Raw genomic sequence first — 25460 nt, 5'->3', positions numbered from 1 at the left:
CCCCCACATATGAGGTATCAGCGTACTCAGGACAAGTTGGACAACAACTTACGTGGTTCAGTTTCTCCTTTTACCATTGGGAAAATATAAAAATTGTTGCTAAAAGATAATTTTTGTGACTAAAAAGTTAAATGTTCATTTTTTCCTTCCATGTTGCTTCTGCTGCTGTGAAGCACCTGAAGGGTTAATAAACTTCTGGAATGTGGTTTTGAGTACCTTGAGGGGTGCAGTTTTTAGAATGGTGTCACTTTTGGGTATTTTCAGCCATATAGACCCCTCAAACTGACTTCAAATGTGAGGTGGTCCCTAAAAAAATGGTTTTGTAAATTTCGTTATAAAAATGAGAAATCGCTGGTCAAATTTTAACCCTTATAACTTCCTAGCAAAAAAAAATTTTGTTTCCAAAATTGTGCTGATGTAAAGTAAACATGTGGGAAATGTTATTTATTAACTATTTTGTGTCACATATCTCTCTGGTTTAACAGAATAAAAATTCAAAATGTGAAAATTGCGAAATTTTCAAAATTTTCGCCAAATTTCCGTTTTTATCACAAATAAACACATAATTTATTGACCTAAATTTACCACTAACATGAAGCCCAATATGTCACGAAAAAACAATCTCAGAAACGCTAGGATCCGTTGAAGCGTTCCTGAGTTATTACCTCATAAAGGGACACTGGTCAGAATTGCAAAAAACGGCAAGGTCTTTAAGGTCAAAATAGGCTGGGTCATGAAGGGGTTAAGGAGGCCTTTATGGCACAGCGAATATAAAAAACGTAGTGTAGGACTGCCCCAATATGAGAATGCTGTGAAGAGGCGGGGTGGCTCAAAGAATTGATCAATTGTTTGCTAAATGTCTCATTTTGAAAATTCAGTTAGAAATTAATATGTGCATTTGCACTTTATGTATTGCGTCTTAACCTTAGGCTGCGCTGGCTTCTCCCCTCTTTTGCTCCGAATTTTTGTTAATGACCAAATACTTATTTTCCACCATAATTTGCAAAATAAATGTTGCCAAATCAGACAAGGTGATTTTCTGGATTTGTTTTCTCATTTTGACTCTCATAGTTGTTGTCTACCTATGATGTCAATTACAGGCCTCTCTCATCTTTTTAAATGGCAGAACTTGCACAATTGGTGGCTGACTAAATATTTTTTTCAACACCGTATAATGGAATCTAATACCAAAAGACATGAGCTTGCAGATATGAAGGGAGTATGGCACAGCCCATGTACTGGTATGTCTGTATGTATTCATCATATGGAGAAAAAAGGTTAACCACATTATAAAAAATTATGTGAAAGGAATATAGGAAAATGCTGACCTATAACTCGTAGTACAGATATAATTGGGTGGCTGTCTGGCACGTTAATGAAATGGTGAAGTTTCTAATAAGAAAGCTAAGGGATTATATGGGAGAGGAGGAAGGTTAAATATAATGCTGTGGAGCTGGGGTAAACATGTTTAAAGCCCAGTCAGGGCTGCTCTACTAACCGTAAGAGATGCTGTTCAGGGAGCCTGGCTTCATGATTTTGTGCTTGTACGACACTCTGGTATTAACAATACAATCCGACTGGTAACTAGTAACTTTTGGTGCCCAACCATAGTTAGGGATTGTAGGGAATAAGTGCTCTCTCATGAAACTTGTTCCCAAACCAAGAAACCATGAACCTGTCCCTCCGTTTTTCTTCAGCCGCTACCCACTCTTAGGAGTCCTTGAACCCACCTCTCTAAGGAATTCATTACAGACCTTCAATCAACAGAAGACAAGACAGTTATCTGGGTGGTAGGTGACAGGTTCAGTAAACTGTTATTTTGTCCCTCTGCCTGCGTTACCTAACTCTCAAACCTTAAGTAGATGTTCATCAATCACATTGTGCGTTTACATGGTATTCCAGAAAATAGTTTCTAACTGGGGGACCTAGTTAATTTCCAAATTTTGGAGGACATTCAGTAAAAAGATCAATATGGATTTTTTTTTCCTGCCTACCACGCAGAAACCAATAGTCAGATCGTACTAATCAAATGCTCGAGCAATATCTTTGATATCATATCTCAGATCATCAGTCTAATTGGGTAGAACATCTCCCATTAACTAAATTTGCTATTATTGGTCAAAATCAAGAATCTAAAAAAACTTACCATTTTTCTCTTATCATAAATTGCATACTCTTTTTGTTTCATTTTTGACCACCATGATGGATACTCTGAAGGTTGAAAAATCTGTGGATAAATTATAGTTTATCTAGTCTGAAATTAGGAATAACTTGAGGAAGGTGCAGGGTAGTCAGACCTTAACTGCTAATAATAGACTTTCCAGGGGCCCTAGCTTTGGAATTGGGGACAGGTTATGGTTGTCCATTAAAATAACAAGCTTAAAAGGGGTATTCCCTATTCCAAGATCCTATCTTAATATGTAGTAAGTGTAATAATAATAATAATAGCAATACCTCCAATTAGAAATGTAGTATATTTCCTCTGATTCTCTATGTTGATGTATATGGACACCAAAGATACTGCAATGCCCTGTACATGGAGTAAGTGACATAGCGAATCAGAAGAACTACAACTACATATACTACTATACTCCACTCCAAAGAACCTTGTTTTTAATTTTTTTTTATAGTTCACAGTATTTATCAGCATTATGTTTAAAACATTGAGACAAAGTCACTGGCAAAGTACTAGAGGGGAGATATGTTTCACTGAGGCTAATAGATTCAGTGATTTAAAACCAAGAAGTTTGCTCCTGCACACTATGTGTTAATCGGGGTTAATAAGCCATTTTAAGGGCTAGGTTTTTGTGGAAAACCATAGAGCGGGTGGGAGGTTGTCCACCTTATCTCCACACCAGGGTGTGGTCTGGGATTTAAATAGTCTGCCTTCTGTGGCATTCAGTGTTCAGTGTGTCTGGAGAGGCTAACTCCAGAAAAGTGTTCCTTTTTTGGCTAACCTGAACCATGTGTTTCGCATTTTTCTAACCCTGAGCGGGCGGATCCCCGCTACCACAAGGACTTTGTTTTGTGTTGCCACTTTTTGTTTTCCTGTTTTTCCCCAAAGGGCCGTGTTTATTTTTACTTCACCATGGTTTATGCCGCATATATAAAAAAAACCAGTGAAGATGTTAGAGACAGTGTTCCCATGTCTACCTCTGTGTATAGCTGAGTGAGCTGATCTACCACAGGTGGCGTGTCAAATGCGGAATTTTAAAAATCGTCAAGGAAATTTCAAATATCTGTGTTGTGGGGATTCAGTTTTCAAGTGCCTTTTGAGGGGCAGATATATTTAAACTTCTACAAAAACCACTGCATTTTAAAAAGAGCATCATTTATACTTTTCGAAATAGTATTTATGAAGTTTGTTAATCCTTCATATTCATGACATGAACTAATGCAAAATGGCAAGAGAAAATGAAAAATTCCCTGATTTCCATTAAAATTTAGATTTATCCCTAATGTTTTTCATTTTCATAAGGAGAAAAATGAGAAAATACACTTTACAATTTGTTACACTGTTTCTGCCAATTTTGGCAATACTGTATATGTGGTCATACTCTATTTTTTGGCTCATAGTATGGCTTAGAATGGAAGTAGGACTATCTGGCTTTTAGAGCCGAGGGTCCCAATTCATCAAGACTGGAGCTGGTCGAAACTGGCGTTGAGACCCCAAGTCGTAAAATGTTTAAGCAACACTGAGTTGCACCTAAATTTCATGACTTTTCAAGACTTTTACACCACATTTTTGGCATGAAAGCTTTGCTGAAATAGGGCCAATACTTTTTTTTATAATGGTGTTCATTTCCCATATTGAATTTGTAGAGCCCCAGAGTTATTAATATAGAGGAATCCTCTTCCTCCATTTTGGAAACTATACCCTTCAAAAAATGTATCTAGGGGTGTAGTTCACATTTTTACCCTACAGGTGTATCATGGATTTCTTTAGAGTTAGCATGATGTGAACATGAGATATTATTTTTACAAGATAGAAGATGCATAGGGAATTCTGACAGTTAAGAGGCAGTTTAGAAGGCTCTGGTTCAGCAATTATGGACTCCTGATGTGTCTGTCAGATCTTGGTCCTGGGTGTTGATTCACTCATCTCTCTGGAGTCAAAAAATTTAAAATGTTTAATGTTAGGTACAGAAGCATGTACAGTTAAGGCCCCGTCACACATAGCGAGATCGCTAGCGAGATCGCTGCTGAGTCACAAGTTTTGTGACGCAACAGCGATCTCAGTAGCGATCTCGCTATGTGTGACACGTACCAGCGATCAGGCCCCTGCTGTGAGATCGCTGGTCGTGTCGGAATGGCCTGGGCCATTTTTTGATCGTTGAGGTCCCGCTGACATCGCTGAATCAGCGTGTGTGACGCCGATTCAGCGATGTCTTCGCTGGTAACCAGGGTAAACATCGGGTAACTAAGCGCAGGGCCGCGCTTAGTAACCCGATGTTTACCCATGTTACCATCGTTAAAGTAAAAAAAACAAACACTACATACTTACCTACCGCTGTCTGTCCCCGGCGCTCTGCTTCTCTGGTCTGGCTGTGAGCGCCGGTCAGCCGGAAAGCAGAGCGGTGACGTCACCGCTCTGCTTTCCGGCCGCTGTGCTCACAGCCAGACCAGAGAAGCAGAGCGCCGGGGACAGACAGCGGTAGGTAAGTATGTAGCGTTTGTTTTTTTTACTTTAATGATGGTAACCAGGGTAAACATCGGGTTACTAAGCGCGGCCCTGCGCTTAGTTACCCGATGTTTACCCTGGTTACCGGGGACCTCGGGATCGTTGGTCGCTGGAGAGCTGTCTGTGTGACAGATCTCCAGCGACCAAACAGCGACGCTGCAGCGATCCGGATCGTTGTCGGTATCGCTGCAGCGTCGCTATGTGTGACGGGGCCTTTATTCTTACACTAGATGGTGGCCCGATTCTAACGCATTCGGTATTCTAGAATATGTATGTATATAGCAGCCACATAGTATATAGCACAGGCCACGACATATTCTTGAATACCCGATGCGTTAATACAGGCCACGCAGTATATAACAGTGGCCACGCAGTATATAACACAGCCCAAACAGTATATAACACAGCCCACGCAGTATATAACATTGCCCACATAGTATATAACACTGGCCACGTAGTATATAGCAGCCATGTAGTATATAACGCAGCCCACACAGTATATAACACCGCCCACGTAGAATATAGCAGCCATGTAGTATATAACGCAGCCCACGCAGCATATAATATTGCCCACATAGTATACAACACTGCCCACTTAGTACATAGCAGCCATGTAGTATATAACGCAGCCCACGCAGTATGTAACACAGCCCACGTAGTATATAGCAATGTGGGCACTATATACGTGGTTAAAAAAGACTTAAAATAAAAAAAAACATATACTCACCTTCCGAAGGTCCCTTGTAGTCCTGGCACCTGTGTGCGGTGCACGCGGCAGCTTCTGGTCCCAGGGTTGGTATGAGCGCAGGACCTGTGATGACGTTGCGGTCACATGACCATGACGTCATGGAAGGTCCTTCTCGCATAGCATCCTTGGCACCGGAACCTGCCGCTTGCACTGCCGAGGACAGCTCGCCACGTCGGAGTGTGAGAATAACCTTTTTTTAAAATTATTATTATTTTTAACATTAGATCGTTTTACTATTGATGCTGCATACGCAGCATCAATAGTAAAAAGTTGGTCACACAGGGTTAATAGCTGCGTTAATGGAGTGCGTTACACCGCGGCATGACGCAGTCCATTAACGCTGCCATTAACCCTGTGTGAGGGCTGACTGGAGGGGAGTATGGAGCGGGCACTGACTGCGGGGAGGAAGGAGCGGCCATTTTGCTGCCGGACTGTGCCCGTTGCTGATTGGTCGTGGCAATGGTCGTGGGCGTTTTGGCACGACCAATCAGTGACTTGGATTTCCATGACAGACAGAGGCCGCGACCAATGAATATCCGTGACAGACAGACAATCAGACAAAGACAGACAGACAGACGGAAGTGACCCTTAGACAATTATATAGTAGATGGACCTGTAAAATAAGCACTTATCAGGTCAGAGAGATCTAAATAGCACTGGATGTAGTTTGTATTGTAAAATGTGGAAACAGATCCATTTTAACGCCTAAAGTATGTCAGTCTTTAAGGAGTTAAAACAGCAATAAATGTTTCGAACTATTAATGAGTTTGTAAATATAATACTCAGACTCTGCCAATTTGTCCTATTTAAAGATAACAGATGAAATATGAAATTCCGGATTTCCAGATAACAGCATTGAAACAGGACATTGTGAGCCTCTAGATTTGGAGCCAGACACAGAGGAAACTCGGGTGGAGCCGATGGAATGATATGATCTCAGACTGTAAACAGAGGAGTATGCCAGGGATTGACTATAGTAATTAATGGATGATATTCCTAAATGCGACTCTGTGTAAAAGGGACATTCATTAACAATAAAGCGCAACATAATCACTCCTGCTGAAGATCCCCGAATTAAGAGGAAATTTTGTATACAAAAATAACTAGTGAGAAATAACTCTCTTCTGGACTGAGATATAGTGACATTTTTTGGAATAGTTTTCCAGTGTAAAGGAGTACATTGGTTCTACTATGCAGTAAATGTTTAGTCAGGTTTTTGTGACTAATCTATTTCTAGTGTTCTTACTTAAGGTACCTTCACACTAAGCGAGGTCGCTAGCGAGATCGCTGCTGAGTCACAAGTTTTGTGACGCAACAGCGACCTCAGTAGCGATCTCGCTATGTTTGACATGTAGCAGCGACCAGGCCCCTGCTGTGAGATCGCTGGTCGTGTCGGAATGGCCTGGACCTTTTTTTGATCGTCAAGGTCCCGCTGGGTAGCACACATCGCTGTGTTTGACACCTTACCAACGACCTCGTTGACGACTCAGACACCGACACATAGGCGTGCATTTGCGTTGCCTTTTCCGCACCCCTCCGCTCCGATTGGTGGTCGCTTCTGCATTCTGATTGGCGGTCAACAGAAGGCGACATAGTAGCGCTTCCATCCTTTGTTCCTGACCGCGCAGTGGTTTGCAGATCGTTGTAGAGTTCTCCGGCCTGCGACTCCTCTTCGATTTATCTATTCTTCAACGGTTCTTCTGACACCTTTTGTGCACGGTAGGTATCATTTGGGGTCTCAAATGCGTTCCCACCGAAGGGCTATTGTGTCGCCTCATAACGCAAGGCCGCCACCAATCAGAACGCAGTAGCGACCACCAATCGGAACTGAATGGGCGTGGAAAAGGCAACGCAAATGCACGCCTGTGTGACTACAACGTCACACAGGACGTCCCTCATCGAGGTCTGAATCGTCATAATAGCTGCCATGTGACAGGGTCACAACGACCAACGACATCGTTGTACAGGTCGCTACAGGTCGCCGCATCGCTGCTGCGTCGTTGGGAAGATCTCACTGTTTGACATCTCACCAGCGACCACATACGCAGCAACGATCCCTGACAGGTCGTATCGTTGTCGGGATCGCTTTAGCGTCTCTAAGTGAGACGGGGCCTTTAATGTCAGTCTGTCCTGATTCTGGCTAAAGTTGATGTGATGATTAAAGATGAGTCGTGTTCGAGTCAAACTTTTCGCCAATCTCAAATTCGAGGTGTTTTGGGCGGTGTTCGAGTTGTTCGACGAACCCGAACAATTTGCTTAAAATTCGGCTGTTCGAGTTTCTGTTCGATAACTGTTCGTTCAGCAAAAGCCTCGCTTGATTTGCACATTAAAACTGTTTATCATTGTTAATAGACTGTTTCAGTGTATAGTGGGTGGGGGATAGATCTGGGCTGAAATAACGCAGATCTCCATTTTTTTTTCTTTCCCGTATTTACAGTGGGGCGGTGCAGTCTCTCAGCCTATCGGCAGTGCACACACACAGCAATGTGCATGTGATGCACACACGCATGTGTCATTGGCTGTGTATGTCACATGTCCTTGCCCTATAAGAACCAGCCATTTGCCCTGTCGCCACAATTTCCTCACTGCTGCAGCTTAGTGTTAGACGGCACCGCTGCTGCTGTGGCCGCTATGCAGAGAAAGAGTGTTTTTTTGGAGCGAATTGTCAGAGAGATAGGTTTAGGGAGTCGGGACTAGTTGTAATATCAGCCCTTTTCAGGGTAGGTTACAGCAGTTCATAGCACTGTTTGCCAGGCAGGTCTGTGCCAGTGCTGTGCAAGTGTTTGTCACAGCATTTGGTGTAATCTAGCTCAGCCAATCCTTTTGGGCTAGTAGCATTGTCTGATAGTTATCTGAGTAGCCCGCCTGTGAAACTAACTACACCGCCTGTGTATCTCTATTTTCACTGCATCTAATCCAGTTAATAGTTTAGGGTCTAGGAGCAGTGTCTGCACATCAGCAGAGTAGCCCGCCTGTGTAACAAACTATACCGCCTGTGTATCTCTATTTTCACTGCATCTAATCCAGTTAATAGTTTTGGGCCTAGTACCACAGTTTGGCCACTCAGTTCTGCTCGGTTTTCATCCATCGGTTGTTGTGCCAACAACGACAGATACAGAGTTGCCAATTAGTTAAGCACTAAAATGAGTGGCAAAATGCCTGCTGTTGGTGGAAAGGGGAATAGGCGTGTTGGAAAGGGAAAAAAAGGTTGTGTCCGTTGGGTAGGTGGTAAAGCAACAGTAACATCTGCAGAAGAAAAACCATCAGCCAGCCAAAGTAAGATGTCTACTTCTTTTCGTGGACAATCTAATATGATCCCTTTCTTACGACCATCGCTACAAGCATTGCCAAAAATTCCAGATGAGGCAGGTGCTTGAACGCATATCAAGTGCTCGTTCAAGTGGGCTCTCCTCCATATCAACTTCAACATCACAACTACTTTAGTACTCAGAGTTGTCACCCCAATCGCACTTGCTTCCTCACAGCTCCCAAGTCTCCAGCTGCCCGTCTGAGCATGGGGTAACACACATGGTTGAGTCTGTAGAGCTGTTTACGCATACTATAGCCTGGGAATCAGAGGTCTGCTCCAGAGCTTCTGTGAATCCAGACAAGGAAATGATCAGCACTGATCCCCAGAATCTTTGTGAGTTGGATCCAGGCCCAGATGAAGAAGGTTCTGAGCATAATATAGACCCTCGTTCCCAAACTGTAACTCCTGTTGGTGGAGACAATGAGGAAGATGATGAGACTGAGATACCTGATTGGAACGAAAACTTGACTTTTCGGTCGGGGCAGGAAGAGGTTGGCTCTGAGGACGACGGGTGTGAGAACACACAGGATGATGATGACAAGGTTGTAGACCCCACTTACTGTCAACCCCCAGTCCGCCAGTCCATGAGGTCAGCAGAGGAGGTGGATGCTAGTGACGAGTCTGACGACGAGGTAGCGGTGCACCTTCCTGGACAGAGACAGAGTACTGGAAGCACGTCAATAACTGCATCCTCAACCCCAACTGTGCCTCAGACCAGAAGTCGTGGTGGCTCTTCAGGTCGCACGGGCTCTAAGCCTTGCATAGCCTGGGCATTCTTTGACATCGCAAAGGATGACCCAACTCATGTTGTCTGTAAGATTTGTCAACAAAATCTCAGTAGAGGCCAAAAAATCACTAGCTTGAGTACTTCATGCATGAACCGTCACATGGATATGAGGCATAAGTTGCAGTGGGAAGCTCACTGTGCTGCAATGCGGCCTAGTGGGCTGGGTCAACCACCGTCTGCCCCATCAAGTGCATCCACGTCCTCTTCATCCTCTGTGACTGTGGGGACAGCAGTCGCACATGGTTTTTGATGCAGACCTTCCACCTCTTTACCCACAACAGACAGTGTGATTGGCAGGTCGTCAGGACATTTGCAAGTGGAAACACCTGCCTCAACACGAGCCCTCCCCGACATCGACACCACATTTTGATCAAGACAACATAACATCTCCGCCTGCACCTTCCTCACAGACCAGCAGTTTGCCGGGGACACCCTACTCAACTCCGTCTAAGCACGGCAGCCAGCCCTCAGTCCCTCAGATGTGGACAAATAAAAGACCATTTCCTCCTAGCCATGACAAAGCTAAGAGGTTGAATTTCTCCATCTGCAAGCTGTTGGCTACAGAAATGCTGCCTTTCCACCTGGTGGACACAGAGGATTTTCGAGACCTTATGTCCGTCGCAGTGCCCCAGTACCAGATGCCCAGTCGCCACTACTTCTCAAAGAAAGCTGTGCCTGCGCTACACCAGCATGTCACACACAACATCACCGCTTCCTTGAGAAACTGTGTGTGACAGGGTGCATTTCACCACAGACACTTGGACGAGTAGACATGGACAGGGGCGTTACATGTCGGTGACTGGGCACTGGGTAACTACAGCGACATCAGGAGAAGGGGCTACTGTCCAAGTCTTGCTATCCCCATGAGTTGCTCGTCGATCCTCTGTATCTAGAAGTTCCTCCACTGCTTCTGCCTCCTCAACCTCCTCTTGGTCCTCCACCTGCACCCAAAGCCTGTTTAGTAATGCCACCCGCGTTGTAACTGCGCAGAAGGAATCCTGCACACCTCCTCACTATGCTGTCACCAGGGCTCAATGGCATCAGGCAGTGTTTACATTGAAATGTCTAGGAAATGTGAGTCACACAGCAGAGGAGTTGTGGTGGTCAGCTCTGGACGAGTAGACATAGACAGGGGCGTTACATGTCGGTGACTGGGCACTGGGTAACTATGGCGACATCAGGAGAAGGGGCTGCTGTCCAAGTCTTGCCGTCGCCACAAGTTGCCCGTCGATCCTCTGTATCTAGAACTTCCTCCACTGCTTCTGCCTCCTCAACCTCCTCTCGGTCCTCCACCTGCACCCAAAGCCTGTCTGCAGGGCCGGCATCAGCACCCGGCACAGCGGGCAAATACCGGGGCCCTGGGGAGAGAGGGGGGCCCACTTAGCTGTCATAGATACAGCTGGGAGAGCAGAGCAGGAGATAACATGCTCTCTCCCCCCACAAAGTCACTGCTGGCTGCGTTCTCTTAACCCCTATGTGCCAGCTCTGACACAAGCATCTTCTCACTCAGTCAGTGCAGCCAGGCAGGCACACATAGGGGTTAACAGAAGGCAGCCAGTGTGACATTGTGGGCGGAGAGAGCACCTTCTCTGCTCTCCCCCCTGGCTGGCTGCAGACAGTGCTGAAGTTTATCAGGCAGATTCCGGAGGAGCTCCGTCCTACCAGTGCCTGAGTGCAAAGGTATCTTGCAGTTGTGGCTCAGTCTGCTGCTGTCTGTCTCCGCTGCCTAAAAATGTGGGTGATGTCTGGAGGAGCAGCTGGTGGGGTGCAGCCTGCAGCCTGTAGCCGCCCAGCTCACCCAGAATACATGCATGCTGCACCAAACCTGCACCAGTGGGGTAGGAAGAAGCTTAACCCCTTCCCATCTGTATGAAGGTTATTGCTGAACCTTAAAGATAACAATCCGACCCGCATAAATGGGGTTAACCAGATGCCAGGAGGGAGGGGAGCTGCTGCCATGGATAACACTGAGCTGTGGGCTGTACGTTGGGGCCCCGTGGCCCCAGGCTGGTGGCTGGAGGGACTTTGCCCAGTGCTGGCATGTGGGTGATTTCTGCTCCGGAGTCTCAGCTTCTCTCCTCCACATCACACTGTGCAGTCACACCAACATTGGTTGTCTCTGTCCAGGTCCCAGCAGCTGCCACTGCTCCCACCACGGACATGGCATCACTTAACCCTTCCCCTGCAGCCACCGGCAACAAATCCACATTATTCCTTGATTAAATCAGGTTCCAACCCAATAGAGGAGCAGACATTTCCTGCTGCCATTAGGGTCCGGGAGGGGGTGACCTGTGACATTGGCTGCCCTGCTACTCTGTAGTGGGGGGTGACAAGTGTAACATGGGGTAACGATGACGGAGAAATGCACAGGATAATAGTGAGCGCGACAGAGGGCAGTGTATGGTATGGAGCAGTCAGGGGGTGGGCTGCAGGATCCCCCCATACTGTACATGACTGCTCGGGACAGGGAGGCGTTTAATGAGCTTCTAATGACAGGGCACTAATTGGGTCATTAGGGTTTGTGGAAAGGATTCAGCATCAGGTCCCTCATTAATGCCCGAGCCGCCTGTTACTTTGTAGCACAGATCTGTTTGGGCCGCAAAACCAAACAACGTTGTTTATGTAGAAAAGTCTTTGTTTCATAGAAAAACTCAAAACAGAAAAGCACCTCTCCTGTATATATACACTGCACAGTACCTTTCCTCCTGTATATATACACTGCACAGCACCTCTCCTGTATATATACACTGCACAGCACCTTTCCTCCTGTATATATACACTGCACAGCACCTCTCCTGTATATATACACTGCACAGTACCTTTCCTCCTGTATATATACACTGCACAGCACCTCTCCTGTATATATACACTGCACAGCACCTTTCCTCCTGTATATATACACTGCACAGCACCTCTCCTGTATATATACACTGCACAGCACCTTTCCTCCTGTATATATACACTGCAGAATCTACAATAGCTGTCACTCATGTAAGAAGTGAAATCTGGCATTGTACTATACATTTCTCTGCCGTATCTGTGCATCATAAATCAGGGTATGTGTTAAAGGGGGGGGCCCACTGAGACTCTTTCGCCCGGGGCCCTCAAAAACCTGGAGCCGGCCCTGCCTGTCTGGTAATGCCACCCGCGTTGTAACTGCGCAGAAGGAATCCTGCACACCTCCTCACTATGCTGTCACCAGGGCTCAACGGCATCTGGCAGTGTTTACATTGAAATGTCTGGGAAATGTGAGTCACACAGCAGAGGAGTTGTGGTCAGCTCTGGAGACCGAGTTCCATCAATGGTTGTCTCCACTCAACCTGCAGCCAGGGAATGCTGTGTGCGACAATGCTGCAAACCTGGGTGCGTCCCTTCGCCAGGGCAATGTCACACACGTGGCTTGTATGGCTCACGTTTTGAACCTGGTTGTCCAGCAATTTTTATCCCACTATCCCGGACTAGATGGGCTTCTGCAGAGGGCACGGTCGCTATTTGCTCACTTCCACCGTTCGCATCCCGCAGCTCGACGACTTGCATCTCTACAGAAGTCGTTGGGCCTGCCAGTTCACCGGCTGAAATGCGATGTGCCCACACGGTGGAATTCAACTCTGCACATGCTGCAGCGACTGTGGCAGCACCGACGAGCCCTGGTGCAATACATTATGACGTATAGCCTGGGCCAATGAGATCAAGATGTGGGGCAAATCACGCTGCAGGAGTGGTCTCAGATCAGGGACCTATGCACGCTTCTGCACAGTTTTGAAATAGCGACAAAGATGTTTAGTGCTGACGATGCCACTATCAACATGACCATTCCGGTGATTTACATGCTGGAGCACACCTTACACATTGTTCGGAGTCAGGTGGTGGAACAAGAGGAAGAGGATGAGGAGGAGGATTAGAAGGAGTCGTATGCGGAAGGGATAATATCTCCAAGGTCAAGAAGGTTGGCAGCACCAAGGCGGCTGGCATTGGAGGCTGGGGGAGAGAGGTTACCGAGGGCGCATGGTAGCAGCCAAACTGTTGAGGAAGGTGCAGGAGGCGAGGAAGAAGTGGAGGACGAACTGGCGCTGGACATGGAAGACTCATCAGATGAGGGAGACCTTGATCAAATTTCTGTTGTGCGAGGTTGGGGGGAGAGGGCAGACGAAGGAAGCATGATTGTCACCTCGCTACCACCAAGACAACAAGGACTTGGTCCTCCTGGATGCGCAAGACACATAAGTGCCTACTTGCTGCACTACCTGCAACATGACCCTCGGATTGTCAGAATCCGAAGTAATGCCGACTACTGGATTGCCACACTCTTAGATGCCCGGTACAAAAGCAAATTTGGCAAAATAATTCCTGCCATAGAAAGGGATTCACGCATGCAGGAGTATCAGCAGAGACTGTTACAGAATTTAACATCTGCTTTTCCACAAAATACCAGTGGTGCACGTAGTCAATCTCTGAGTTCTAACTTGCCAACCGTGGGACTATCGAGTCATCACTCAAACCGTAACAGTAACATCGTATCTGGTGGTAACAGCAATTTTTTCCAATCGTTTCAAGATTTTTTTTAGACCATTCTTTGCAAGGCCACAGGAGACAAGAAGTCTGAAGCACAGCCAACGACTAGAGAGGATGGTACAAGAGTATCTCCAAGTTAACATCGATGCCATGACTGTGGAACTGGACCCTTGCTCATTTTGGGCTTCCAATCTTGAAAAATGGCCTGAGCTCGCCACTCACGCCTTGGGGATCTTGTCGTGCCCCGCAGCCAGCGTTCTATCTGAACGTGTGTTTAGCGCTGCTGGTGGTGTGCTGACAGATAAGCGCACGCGGCTGTCCAGTGACAATGTAGACAGACTAACGTACCCCACCCATGAAGCAAGCTACACCTCCTGTTTACCTAACTACTATTTTGTAACGGCATCTAGCCCAGGAAATCTGTTTGGGTCTAGTAGAATTTAGTGATACTCAGCAGCGTACCCCACCCATGAAGCAATCTACACTGCCTGTTGATCTAATTACTAATTTTTAACTGCATCTAGCCCAGGAAATCGTTTTGTACCTAATAGCATTTTGTGCTACTCAGCAGAGTACCCCACCCATGAAGCAAGCTACACCGCCTGTTTAACTAACTACTATTTTGTAACGGCATCTAGCCCAGAAATCCATTTGGGCCTAGTAGAATTTAGTGATATTCAGCAGCGTTCCCCACCCATGAAGCAAGCTACACTGCCTGTTTACCTAACTACTATTTTGTAACGGCATCTAGCCCAGGAAATCCTTTTGGGCCTAGTAGAATTTAGTGATACTCAGCAGCGTACCCCACCCATGAAGCAAGCTACACCGCCTGTTTACCTAACTACTATTTTGTAACGGCATCTAGCCCAGGAAATCCTTTTGGGCCTAGTAGAATTTAGTGCTACTCAGCAGTGTAACCCACCCATGAAGAAAGCTACACCGCCTGTTTACCTAAGTACTATTTTTTAACAGCATCTGGCCCAGGAAATCCTTTTGGGCCTAGTAGAAATTTCTGCTACTCACCAGAGTACCCCACCCATGAAGCAAGCTACACCGCCTTCTTTCTTTCTCAATCTAACCCCTCGGCTCTGGGGTGTCCACTCTCCCTCCAGCTCTCTCCTTCTCACAGGTGGACTACCGTGTGTTTTCACACTGTGGCGAATCTCTTGGGCCCAGGCATAAGAAGTCGTCGAGGTAATGGATAATATGTGCCGCCTTACAAACGTCCATGATGACACATTCGAGGAAGCAACTAAATGCCTCAAATAGTGAGCAGGATATGGAACACCCCATGGGCAAACAGCGATCTATGTAGTATGCTCCTTCACAGAAGCAGCCCAATGGGAGGACACTATTCGGAGGCACAGGTAGTAACCGGAACGCCCCCTCAATGTCTGTTTTGGCCATTAGGGTGCCCCTTACCAACTTCTTGACCCGCCTGATTGCCTCGTCAAAGGAGGTACAGTACATAGTACTGTACTTGGTTCCGCGTCGATGTTGTCGTTTACTGACCTGCCCCTTGGATATGACAAATGGTGGATTAGTCTGAATGTATTGGGTTCATTTTTTGGCACAACTCCCAACGGGGTTACCACGACATCTTCTAAGGAAAGTGTTCTGAATGGACCCGCCGCCATTCTACCTAAAGATATTTCTTTTTTTATTTTTTTTGTCAAGACGTCTGGGTGTTGGTAGAGTGAGTTTAGATTTTTACTTCAGCCTTTCTTGATTTTAGAAGGGCATGACATGCCTATATCTATGTCTCCTCCTCCTTTTACTCCTCCACCTCTTTTCTTTTCACATGACTATATGTAGTTGTGACTTTTCCATGTTTGTTGTGTCTTCTGAGCAGTTTGTCAGCTTTTGGACACCTTTTAAGGTGTTTTCTATGTGTTTTCCATGTGTTTGTATGTGTTTGTGTTTGCCTGCCACTGGTTTCAATGGGGTTCGACGGTGTTCGTCGAACGTTCGACGAACAGTTCGGCGAACACCTCCGTGTTCGACGAACCGAACCCGAACACTAGGGAGGTGGCTCAACACTAGTGATGATATGTAGCAAATGTCAAGCTTAAACATTTCTACAACAAAGTGTTGTGGGAGGTCAGTGGGTTGACAGGGAGCAAAAGACACCCAGAACTGCAGCATTTAATGGGTTAAATGACCCTGATCATAGGATTATGTGATCTTGGAGTCCAGTTGTCAATTACCTTATATACTTGAGTATAAGCCGAGATTTTCAGCCCATTTTTGGGGATTGAAAGTGCCCCTTTTGGCTTATACTCAAGTCATTGTCCCAGGGGTTGGCAGGGGAGGGGGAGCGGCAGGAGCCGGCGGCTGTCACATCATACTTACACCCTCCTGGCGCGTCTCTGCACGTCCCTGCTTCTCAGATGGTCTCTGGTGCCAGCAGCTCTTCCTGTGTTCAGTGGTCATGTGATACCACTCATTAAAGTAATGAATATGGATGCATCTCCACTCCCATAGGCGTGGAGAGCATATTCATTACTTTAATGAGCGGTACCATGTGACCGCTAAACACAGGAACAAGTTGCCGGTACATGCCGGAGACCATCTGATAAGCAGGGACTGCACCAGGAGGGTGAGTATGATGGGGGAGGGTGAGCCATGCGATATTCACCTGTCCCTGATCCACCTCCGGGCTCTATCTTCCACGTCCTCTGGCTGTCACGTTCAGGTCAGAGGACGCGATGACATGTGTTTAGTGCACGCCCTCTGACTGAACAGTCACTGCAGAGAGCCAGAAGGCACAGCGGTGCGCAGCGGTGGAATGGGAACACGTAAAAATCGCAAGTGTCAGGGGCCTGAGCCAGCGGCAACACCGGCACCTGGCCCCTAGCGTCGAGAGGTGAGTATGTCATTTTTTTTTTATCACAGCAGCAGCGTTATATGGGGCATATTATTCTATGGAGCATCTTATGGGGCCATCAACCTTTATGGAGCAGCATATGGGGATTTTTATTCTATGGAGCATCTTTTGGGGCCATAAACCTTTATAGAGCAGCATATGGGGCTTATTATTCTATGGAGCATCTTATGGGGCCATAAACCTTTATGGAGCAGCATATGGGGCATATTATTCTATGGAGAATCTTATGGGGCCATCAATCCTTATGGAGCAGCATATGGGGCATAATATTCTATGGAGCATCTTATGGGGCCATCGTTAACCTTTCATGCAGCATTATATGGGGCATATTTTAATATGGAGCATCTTATGGGGCCATTATTAACCTTTGTGCAGCATTATATGGGGCATATTTTTTGTATGGAGCATTATATGGGGCGTATTTTGTATGGAGCATCTTATGGGGCCCATCATGAACTGTATGGAGCATTATATGGGGCTCCTGATTCAATATGGATATTCAAAAACATTTAGGCTGTGTGCCCACGGTGTGTTTTTTAAGCTTAGCGCCGCGGTTTTCCACTGTGGAAATGCTTAAAAAAAAGCTAACAAAACGCATCCCATTAATTTTAATTGCATTCTTCAATTGCTGTGCCCGTGCTGCGTATTTTTCCGCAGAGGAATCGCATCGCTGTAAAATACACAGTATGTTAATTTATTTTGCGGAATCTCGGCAATTCCGCAGCCATAGACTTGTATTGGAACGCTTGAAATCTGCAAATATTAAAAATGTTTTCAAGCGCATTTGCTGCGGTTTTGTAAATCAAAACCGCAACAAACAGGAAGTGACTTCATGGGCATCCCATCAAGCCATCCCATGAGCATCCCATAATCCAGGAAGACGAGAATACCAGATCATTCCCGTCTTCCTGGATGATGGCTGCTATGATCTGGTATGGACTGGTATGTTTGCATGGCGCTGGATGTCCCTTTCATGGTCAGTGTGGTAAGTCTCTTTATGTGTGTGTCTATGTATGTGTGTGTTGTATTAGCAGTGTATGTGTGTAACTCTCCTCCATCCCCCAGCACCTCCTCCCTCCCCACTTATCTCCGCTGAAGACTTTGCCTCATTTTTCAAGCAGAAGATTTATAGCATCAGAGACAGTTTTGGTCAACAACTTCCAGAGCCCTTCCTCCCGACTTCCCAGCCCTCCACCTCCAAAACCAACTTCTCCACCATTACAGAAGATCAACTCTCCACTCTACTCTCAAGATCGCATCTCACCACCTGTGCACTTGACCCGCTCCCATCCCACCTCATCCCAAACCTCACCACAGTCTTCATCCCAACCCTAACCCATCTCTTTAACCTATCACTAACAACTGGTGTTTTCCCCTCAAGCTTTAAACATGCCTCCATCACACCTATCCTCACAAAGCCCTCTCTTGACCCATCCTCTGTATCTAGCTATCGCCCTATATCACTTCTCCCCTATGCCTCCAAACTACTGGAACAACACGTTTACCTTGAACTGTCCTCCCATCTCTCTTCTTGCTCCCTCTTTGACCGCTTACAATCTGGCTTCCGGTCACACCATTCCACTGAAACTGCCCTAACTAAGGTCACCAATGACCTCTTAACCACCAAGAGCAAGCAACACTACTCTGTCCTCCTCCTCCTGGACCTGTCGGCTGCCTTTAACACAGTGGACCATTCCCTATTATTACAGACCCTCTCATCCCTTGGCATCACAGACTTGGCCCTATCCTGGATCTCATCATACCTAACAGTCCGGACATTCAGCGTCTCCCACTCACACACCACCTCCTCACCTCGCCCCCTATCTGTCGGAGTCCCACAAGGTTCAGTCCTAGGGCCCCTGCTCTTCTCCATTTACACCTTTGGCCTGGGACAGCTCATAGAATCTCATGGCTTTCAGTATCACCTCTATGTGAATGACACACAGATCTACATCTCTGGACCAGATATCACCACCCTACTAACCAGAATCCCTCACTGTCTGTCCACTATTTCATCCTTCTCCGCTAGATTTCTGAAACTTAACATGGACAAAACAGAATTCATCATCTTTCCCCCATCTCACGCGACCCCCCCAACAAACCTATCCATTACAGTAAATGGCTGCCCACTCTCCCCAGTCCCACAAGCTCGTTGCCTCGGGGTAATCCTTGACGCTGATCTCTCCTTCAAACCACATATCCAAGCCCTTTCCACTTCCTGCCGACTTCAACTCAAAAATATTTCACGAATCCGTTCATTCCTCAACCACGAATCTGCAAAAACCCTAGTCCATGCCCTCATCATCTCTCGCCTTGACTACTGCAACCTCCTGCTCTGTGGCCTCCCCTCTAACACTCTCACACCCCTCCAATCTATTCTAAACTCTGCTGCCCGACTAATCCACCTGTCCCCCCCGCTATTTCCCGGCCTCTCCCCTCTGTCAATCCCTTCACTGGCTCCCCATTGCCCAGAGACTCCACTACAAAACCCTAACCATGACGTACAAAGCCATCCACAACCTGTCTCCTCCATACATCTGTGACCTCGTCTCCCGGTATTTACCTACACGCAACCTCCGATCCTCACAAGATCTCCTTCTCTACTCCCCTCTTATCTCCTCTTCCCACAATCGTATAAAAGATTTCTCTCGCGTATCACCCCTACTCTGGAACCCTCTACCACAACACATCAGACTCTCGACCATCTCCTACCATCGAAACCTTCAAAAAGAACCTGAAGACCCACCTCTTCCGACAAGCCTACAATCTGCACTAACCACCGATCGACCAAACCGCTGCATGACCAGCTCTATCCTCACCTACTGTATTCTCACCCATCCCTTGTAGATTGTGAGCCTTCGCGGGCAGGGTCCTCACTCCTCCTGTACCAGTTATGACTTGTATTGTTTAAGATTATTGTACTTGTTTTTATTATGTATACCCCTCCTCACATGTAAAGCGCCATGGAATGAATGGTGCTATAACAATAAATAATAATAATAATAACTAGACATAGGCCGATGAGACTACTACTCACATCGGCCCATGTCTGTTCTCCTTTAGTGGCAGCAGGATCAGCTTGATGGGAGCAGTATTTCCCATCAAACTGTTTCTTCTGTAAAAAAAAACACAATATTTTTTTTTTGCCCTGACCCGATATTTTTTATTGCCCCCTCCCCCCCTTTATTTTTCAAAATACTTTTTCCCCTCTATTATTATTTTTTTTTAGCATGGCCCAATATTATTGATTTCATCCATTTGTTTTTTTTTGCCCATTATTTATTTATTTTTTAATTTGTCCCCAAAATAAATTTTCATTGGTGGCCAGGGGTTACCAGTGGAAATAAATTATACATACCTGTTCCTGCCGATCGCCACCTAAAATAAAATTTAAAAAAAACAAAAACGTATACTCACCTAGACACCTAATTCCCCGAAGCCCTCGTTAACCTTAAAATAAAAGTAAAATAACAAACCACAAGATACCTACCCTCTGTAGAATCCATTTTAAACGAGTGCCCCACGATGATCTAAACTTTAGAGCAGCCACATAATTGTGAGGAATCTCTAGTAAATAGGTGGACCCTCTTGACTGTGATCACAATACCCTCACAGACGAGCTGACCAGGTAGACCACCCCCTATACAGGGAGCATTAGAGGCAGGAGCGTGAGGGACTATCGCCACGGAAGCTGGAGGACCAAGGAGGAAGAGAGAAAAGGAAAATGGGGACAAAGGGCCCGAGAAGTGGAAGAGAGCCTGAACCCGGTGGGAAAGGCAAGGAAACAGGACGGACGGAATGCCGCAGGGATTCAGAACGGAAGAGCACTATGGAGACTGTTGTGAATTCTGTGGCAGAGCTCCCTCCTGTGGTCACAAGTGGTACTTCGGCTGGTTCTCTCTGTGAGCTTCCGTTGGTGGAGGAAAGTGGTACTGCGGCTTCTGAGTTTCCTTCCTCAGGTGATGTGGTGAAGTCGTTAGGTGCTGCTCTATTTAACTTCACCTAGTGCTTTGATCCTGGCCTCCAGTCAATGTTCTAGTATTGGACCTGTTTCCTCCTGGATCGTTCCTGTGGCCTGCTGCTCTGCATAGCTAAGTTCCTCTTTCCTATTTGTTTGCTGTTTTTTTTCTGTCCAGCTTGTCTATTTGTTTTTTACTGCTTGCTGGAAGCTCTGGGACGCAGAGGGTGTACCTCCGTGCCGTTAGTTCGGTACGGAGGGTCTTTTTGCCCCCTTTGCGTGGTTTTTGTAGGGTTTTGTGTTGACCGCAAAGTTACCTTTCCTATCCTCGCTCTGTTCAGAAAGTTGGGCCTCACTTTGCTAAATCTATTTCATCTCTACGTTTGTCTTTTCATCTTAACTCACAGTCATTATATGTGGGGGCTGCCTTTTCCTTTGTGGTATTTCTCTGAGGCAAGGTAGGCTTATTTTCTATCTTCAGGCTAGCTAGTTTCTCAGGCCGTGCCGAGTTGCATAGGAAGCATTAGGCGCAATCCACGGCTGCCTTTAGTGTGGTTGGAGAGGATTAGGGATTGCGGTCAACAGAGTTCCCACGTCTCAGAGCTCGTTCTTGTTTTTTGGGTTATTGCCAGGTCACTGTATGTGCGCTGACCTCTATGTCCATTGTGGTACTGAATTACCTTTCATAACAGTACTGGAGGCCAAAAGTACTAATGATTCTCAATAGAGGGAAAAAAGAAGTTCTGAGACCATTTTTTTTTCTCTGCACAGTGTTTTGCCTTTTTTTTCCCCTAGACATTTGGGTGGTTCAGGACACAGGTGTAGCAATGGACATTAAAGGTCTGTCTTCATGTGTGGATCAGCTCACGGCAAGAGTACAAAGTATTCAAGACTTTGTGGTTCAGAATTCTATGTTAGAACCGAGAATTCCTATTCCTGATTTGTTTTTTGGAGATAGAACTAAATTTCTGAGTTTCAAAAATAATTGTAAACTATTTCTGGCTTTGAAACCTCGCTCCTCTGGTGACCCAGTTCAACAAGTTAGGATCGTTATTTCTTTTTTGCGTGGCGACCCTCAGGACTGGGCATTTTCTCTTGCGTGAGGAGATCCTGCATTAAGTAATATCGATGCATTTTTCCTGGCGCTCGGATTGCTGTACGATGAGCCTAATTCTGTGGATCAGGCAGAGAAGAATTTGCGGCTCTGTGTCAGGGTCAGGATGAAATAGAGGTATATTGTCAGAAATTTAGAAAGTGGTCCGTGCTCACTCAGTGGAATGAAGGTGCGCTCGCAGCTATTTTCAGAAAAGGTCTCTCTGAAGCCCTTAAGGATGTCATGGTGGGATTTCCTATGCCTGCTGGTCTGAATGAGTCTATGTCTTTGGCCATTCAGATCGGTCGACGCTTGCGCGAGCGTAAATCTGTGCACCATTTGGCGGTATTACCTGAGCTTAAACCTGAGCCTATGCAGTGCGATAGGACTTTGACCAGAGTTGAACGGCAAGAACACAGACGTCTGAATGGGCTGTGTTTCTACTGTGGTGATTCCACTCATGCTATCTCTGATTGTCCTAAGCGCACTAAGCGGTTCGCTCGGTCTGCCACCATTGGTATGGTACAGTCAAAATTTCTTCTGTCTGTTACCTTGATCTGCTCTTTGTCATCGTATTCTGTCATGGCATTTGTAGACTCAGGCGCTGCTCTGAATTTGATGGACTTGGAGTATGCTAAGCGTTGTGGGTTTTTCTTGGAGCCCTTGCAGTGTCCTATTCCATTGAGAGGAATTGATGCTACGCCTTTGGCCAAGAATAAGCATCAGTGCTGGACCCAGCTGACCATGTGCATGGCTCCTGCACATCAGGAGGTTATTCGCTTTCTGGTGTTGCATAATCTGCATGATGTGGTCGTGTTGGGGTTGCCATGGCTACAAGTCCATAATCCAGTATTAGATTGGAAATCCATGTCTGTGTCCAGCTGGGGTTGTCAGGGGGTACATGGTGATGTCCCATTTCTGACTATTTCGTCATCCACCCCTTCTGAGGTTCCTGAGTTCTTGTCTGATTACCGGGATTTATTTGATGAGCCCAAGTCCGATACCCTACCTCCGCATAGGGATTGTGATTGTGCTATCGATTTGATTCCTAGTAGTAAATTCCCAAAAGGTCGACTGTTTAATTTATCTGTGCCTGAGCACGCCGCTATGCGGAGTTATGTGAAGGAGTCTTTGGAGAAGGGGCATATTCGCCCGTCATCGTCGCCATTAGGAGCAGGGTTCTTTTTTGTAGCCAAGAAGGATGGTTCACTGAGACCTTGTATAGATTACCGCCTTCTAAATAAGATCACGGTTAAATTTCAGTACCCCTTGCCATTGTTATCTGATTTGTTTGCTCGGATTAAGGGGGCTAGTTGGTTCACCAAGATAGATCTTCGTGGTGCGTATAATCTTGTGCGTATTAAGCGAGGCGATGAGTGGAAAACTGCATTTAATACGCCCGAGGGCCATTTTGAGTATCTAGTAATGCCATTCGGACTTGCCAATGCTCCATCAGTGTTTCAGTCATTTATGCATGACATCTTCCGAGAGTACCTGGATAAATTCCTGATTGTGTACTTAGATGACATTTTGATCTTGTCGGATGATTGGGAATCTCATGTGAAGCAGGTCAGAACGGTGTTTCAGGTCCTGCGTGCTAATTCTTTGTTTGTGAAGGGATCAAAGTGTCTCTTCGGTGTTCAGAAGGTTTCATTTTTGGGGTTCATCTTTTCCCCTTCTACTATCGAGATGGATCCTGTTAAGGTCCAAGCCATCCATAATTGGACTCAGCCGACATCTCTGAAAAGTCTGCAAAAGTTCCTGGGCTTTGCTAATTTTTATCGTCGCTTCATCTGCAATTTTTCTAGTATTGCTAAACCATTGACCGATTTGACCAAGAAAGGTGCTGATTTGGTCAATTGGTCTTCTGCTGCGGTGGAAGCTTTTCAAGAGTTGAAGCGTCGTTTTTCTTCTGCCCCTGTGTTGTGTCAACCAGATGTTTCGCTTCCGTTCCAGGTTGAGGTTGATGCTTCTGAGATTGGAGCAGGGGCTGTATTGTCGCAGAGAAGTTCTGATTGCTCGGTGATGAAACCATGCGCCTTCTTTTCCAGGAAGTTTTCGCCTGCTGAGCGAAATTATGATGTGGGCAATCGAGAGTTGCTGGCCATGAAGTGGGCATTCGAGGAGTGGCGTCATTGGCTTGAAGGAGCTAAGCATCGCGTGGTGGTCTTGACTGATCATAAGAACTTGACTTATCTCGAGTCCACCAAGCGGTTGAATCCTAGACAAGCTCGTTGGTCGTTGTTTTTTACCCGTTTTGACTTTGTGATTTCATACCTTCCGGGCTCTAAAAATGTGAAGGCAGATGCTCTGTCTAGGAGTTTTGTGCCCGACTCTCCGGGTGTATCTGAGCCGGCGGGTATCCTCAAAGAGGGAGTAATTGTGTCTGCCATCTCCCCTGATTTGCGGCGGGTGCTGCTAAAATTTCAGGCTAATAAACCTGATCGTTGCCCAGCGGAGAAACTGTTTGTCCCTGATAAGTGGACGAATAAAGTTATCTCTGAGGTTCATTGTTCGGTGTTGGCTGGTCATCCTGGAATCTTTGGTACCAGATATTTAGTGGCTAGATCCTTTTGGTGGCCATCTCTGTCGCGGGATGTGCGTACTTTTGTGCAGTCCTGTGGGATTTGTGCTCGGGTTAAGCCCTGCTGTTCTCGTGCCAGTGGGTTGCTTTTGCCCTTGCCGGTCCCGAAGAGGCCTTGGACACATATCTCTATGGATTTTATTTCAGATCTTCCCGTCTCTCAAAAGATGTCAGTCATTTGGGTGGTCTGTGATCGCTTCTCTAAGATGGTCCATTTGGTACCCTTGTCTAAATTGCCTTCCTCCTCTGATTTGGTGCCATTGTTTTTTCAGCATGTGGTTCGTTTGCATGGCATTCCAGAGAATATCGTTTCTGACAGAGGTTCCCAGTTTGTTTAGAGGTTTTGGCGAGCCTTTTGTGGTAGGATGGGCATTGACTTGTCTTTTTCCTCGGCTTTCCATCCTCAGACTAATGGCCAGACTGAACGAACCAATCAGACCTTGGAAACATATCTGAGATGCTTTGTTTCTGCTGATCAGGATGACTGGGTGTCCTTTTTGCCTTTGGCTGAGTTCGCCCTTAATAATCGGGCCAGCTCGGCTACCTTGGTTTCACCGTTTTTCTGCAACTCTGGGTTCCATCCTCGTTTCTCTTCAGGGCAGGTTGAGTCTTCGGACTGTCCTGGTGTGGATACTGTGGTGGACAGGTTGCAGCAGATTTGGACTCATGTAGTGGACAATTTGACTTTGTCCCAGGAGAAGGCTCAACGTTTCGCTAATCGCAGACGCTGTGTGGGTCCCCGACTTCGGGTTGAGGACTTGGTTTGGTTATCTTCTCGTCATATTCCTATGAAGGTTTCCTCTCCTAAGTTTAAACCTCGTTTTATTGGTCCATATAGGATTTCTGAGGTTCTTAATCCTGTGTCTTTTCGTCTGACCCTTCCAGATTCTTTTTCCATCC

Source organism: Ranitomeya imitator, chromosome 5, assembly GCF_032444005.1.
Source record: "Ranitomeya imitator isolate aRanImi1 chromosome 5, aRanImi1.pri, whole genome shotgun sequence".
NCBI lineage: Eukaryota > Metazoa > Chordata > Amphibia > Anura > Dendrobatidae > Ranitomeya > Ranitomeya imitator.
Note: the sequence above shows the minus strand (reverse complement) of the source record.